Genomic DNA, 4,265 nt, shown 5'->3' with positions numbered 1-4,265 from the left:
GATCTAATTTGTTATATATGTGTGCTAGAGTATGTATATACCTTTTTTAGTTTTTTCTTTATGACCCTCTTCCTCGTCATTTCCGACATATGTATGAGGGTAGGGGGAGGTGGGGGTTAATCGACAGGGTGCCATCTTATTCTAACCATTAAATCAAGTCTTCATCTCGTGGGACCGCCACAATAATAAAAGTCGACCCCCCTCTTACTCTGGTAAGAGGAACTTTTTGGTTTAATTATTTTTTTAAATTTTAATTATATTATTATTCTTCAATCCTGGACAATTTAAAAAAATTATTATGTTATTGTTCTTCATTTCTAATTACACCTCCCGACCATCTTCTCTACATATAAATCAATGGTTAACTATGAACACATTATAAATCGTTTTAAATTACTAAAATAAACCGTCCTTTACACAATGCCAAGTTACATAGAATACCTCTACATAAGTTAAATCCTGATTTCTTTAAATACCAATAAAATGTAAATATATATTTTTTAATTTATTTATTGTTATTTACAACTGTAAACAATTATCTACAACTAGTAAATTTGCTATAAAATATAAAATGACATGATACCAACATGTAGAGAATCTATCCATTGATAGAACTCCAAAAATTTAAATATGAAAATTATTTTAAGTGAAGGTATACTTGTTGGATAATTATAAGTTCACCATAATTTTAATTTACGATCAGCACGTGGCGATCTGTTTCCATTGACAAATGAAAAAAATTAATTCCATTCAATTTCATAGTGTTCCTGTTGATTGAGTGTTATCTTGATAGTAAATTAAAACAATAATGGAATAATCTTGCCAATAATTATTATGCCAATAAATATCCTAACCGCGGTCCTGAACTCGACGATTTTTATATTTATATATCACTATTTTAAACATGAAGACAATGAACTAATTTCGTCTTTCAATGAACTGATTCTAGCTAGCTGAGTTAATTTAGATCAAGGTCAGAATTAACCTAAATGACTCAGAGTTTGCGTAAAGAGGGAGGTAACAAATGCAAAGTGTCTGTAAGTGGAATTGGTTTGTTTGGGGGCGACTGACTCATTAGGCTCCACGTGCCTATGGAATGCCGCTACAACCTAAACGAAGTTCGTAAAGGTTTAATGGAAAGCTTATTGTATAAGCCAATCATATCCGTATTAAATGATAATTATGGAGTTGAGCTTTGGGGCTCTACTAAACCTTCGAATTCCTCTCGTATTCAATCCTTACAATCCAAAACCCTTCGTAAAATCCTAAATGCTCCTTACTTTGTCACAAATAAAATCATACATCAAGACCTTAATGTTCCCTATGTAACCGATCTAGCCCGAACCAGATATCACTCCTTCCATTATAAACTCCCAAACCACTCAAACCCCCTAGTTTCTAATCTTGCATCCTCTTCCATTTCTGACAATCCTCCGAGGAGCCTGAAAAGAAGATGGCCACTAGACCAGCTAATGTAAAATGTCATTAGAGTGCTACCAATGGGTAGTTTCTCTACACGCCTGTAACACTCCAATTTAACTTAGATCAGATTTACTAAATGTATTATAATGTACAGTTGTAAATAGCAATAAATAAATATTAAAAAAATTATAATAACTTTGATATTTGAGTTTTCATATATATTTTATTTTCACACTATTCTTATAGCACATGAGACTGGGAAGCCTGAACACGTTCAAAAGGCATGACATATCGTCGTGAGAATTTGTGAATGTATAGAAAAATATAGGCGTGAGAACCAGAAGTGAGGTCATGTATTAAATAGAATAATCATATTGAGATGAAGTCAATGTTGGTATGGGATTCGCAGTCATACCCAACTGTCCCACGAGAGGCCAACACCCTTGTGGCTTGGACTAACATGAACAAAAGATAGCTTCACTTCTTTCAATAGTCAGATTAACTAATTAGCAATTGTTAGTCAGCTTGACCATAGGGCATCGACCTGTCTGAATATTGTCTAGATGGTTTTAGAATGATCTATACTTTGATATGAGGAGATTGAAGCAAGCGTGGAAGTTGATTCGAGAATTTATTGTAGAGACAAAATCTAAAATTTTCCAACAATTTTGACTAGATCTTTTAACTTAGCGAGGAACCAGAAAAGTACTCGCATATATTTCTTTAAATATCTAAGCTTTATATATCTTGGAAAATTTACCATCCTAAATAGTATTATTGTACTACAATGTCGCATTTTCAAACAGGTTCACAAAGAATTGAAAGTTGTTTCAAGAAAGTATAATAAGGAAAAATCTAAGATTTCTCAACAATTTCCACTGGATTTCTCAACAAATCGAGGGGCTTGAGAGATATTTCCATATATTTCCCCATTATATGACCAGTATGGAAAATTTACTATACTAAATAGTAATTTAGGGTTTATAACATTTACAATGTTGCCATCACATCACGTCGGGGTCACCACTTTAGTGGAGATTTACACAACGAAACATTAACAAATATTAAAACCTTTTTCCAGCCAAAAAGCAAGCATAATAATTTTATTATATGGTGGAGAGGTTTCAAATGGGCTTATAACATTTACAATGTTACCATCACATCATTTATATGCTATTTGCGTATTGCATACATTTTTACGTAAAATTTTGCACATTAAAATATGATGAAAAATTTAATTAATTTTCAATTATTTTTCAATGTATACGAGTTCGAAACCCTTACAAAGCCACATCTTTAGACGTAAGGACTATTATAATATTAGGATAGCTCGATAAACAGCAGTGCTCGCAATAACTAAATGTTTTCAAATTAACATAAATATGTCCCCCTAAGGGAGCTGGAGTAGTGAATATAATCACAATTATAACGCCGTGATAAAGTCTTAACTTCGAACTTTGTTTGGAGAGCCAAGTAATTATTGCTGAGCCTTGATTAAGGGAAATTGAACCCTGATATCCTCTGTGCTATTAAGAAGAGTAGATTAAGACTAAGATGGTTGGGACATGTGGAAAGGATGGAGGCCAGCAGGCTGCCTAAAAGGATGCTAAATGGTGCACCAGGAGGAAAAAGGAAAAGGGGCAGACCCAGGCGTCGGTGGCTGGATGATTTGGAGGACGATTGGAGAGGAATGGGAGTTGATAACTGGAGGATTCTCGCTGGAGACCGCGAGGCATGGGAAAGAATGGTGGCAGAGGCCCAGGTCCTACAAGGACTGTAGCGCCCAACAGTGAGTGAGTGAGTGAGTAAGTGAGTGAATCCAAATATGCAATAAGGAACCAATTCAGTTTATTGAGAGTAATTTTATATCACCGACGTACGACGAGGTTACAATCTCTTAAGGAAGTTGTAACAAAAAGTAATCAGGGAGAACTAACCTTCTCACCTCTCTCCAAATATTCGATCATTGTAGAGTCGAGCATTTTTTGGCTTTGTTATCATACCCTTTTAATATACACTTTTGATGTTGGTAGATATACGACAACGTTAACATCTGGAAATCATGACACTAAAGTAATAAAGGAAATCTAATTAAATTGTAAAATTAGCGGAACCTAGAAATGTGGATGTAGAAAGATCTGAAGAATATTGCTTGATATAAATAATTGTTTTCAAAGAATATTTTTTTGTTCGTTTAACTCCTCTCTAGTCATTTTTAACTAGGGAGGAGTAGATTATTCTGTGGCTAACCAACCTATTCTAATCTGTGTGGGAGGGCCGAGTTTTTATTTTGTAGAATCTCCACAAAATAAAAGTCAACCCGTCTGGACTAAACACGAGGATGCTAAGGTGACCCCTCAACTCAGTAAGCTACAAAGGTCTCATCAAATACTGCTCTTTATGCTATTAGAGAATATTTTTAAGTTAGATAAGATCGGCGCTAATTATTAGATAAAGGAAAGGGAAGATTCTCTCTAATTATTTTTGGAGATACAATCTCTCCGAACCACATATAAATATATAAGGTATCTGCCTAAGGTATGGCAATAAGGAACGTTTGATATGTGTCAATAATTCCGTGTAACTGAAGATCCCGAAAGTATAAGAAAAAAGAATTTATAATTTCTAGCACATGTCTATTGCCAGTGAACAATGATCCTTACATTATATCCCAACCCATCCAATCCCACATCACCACCCTTGAAGAATGGTGCCAAAACTGGAGGATTAAAATAAATTCCAATAAAGCCCACCAAATCACATTAACCCTTCGACATAAACCCATGACCTCTTGCCCTACAATATCCTTTAATAATACCCCACTTATTCCTGTCGAACAGATC

This window comes from Halyomorpha halys, unplaced genomic scaffold (genome assembly GCF_000696795.3).
Source record: "Halyomorpha halys isolate HHAL.00 unplaced genomic scaffold, Hhal_1.1 Scaffold643.1, whole genome shotgun sequence".
In the NCBI taxonomy this organism is placed as follows: domain Eukaryota; kingdom Metazoa; phylum Arthropoda; class Insecta; order Hemiptera; family Pentatomidae; genus Halyomorpha; species Halyomorpha halys.
Note: the sequence above shows the minus strand (reverse complement) of the source record.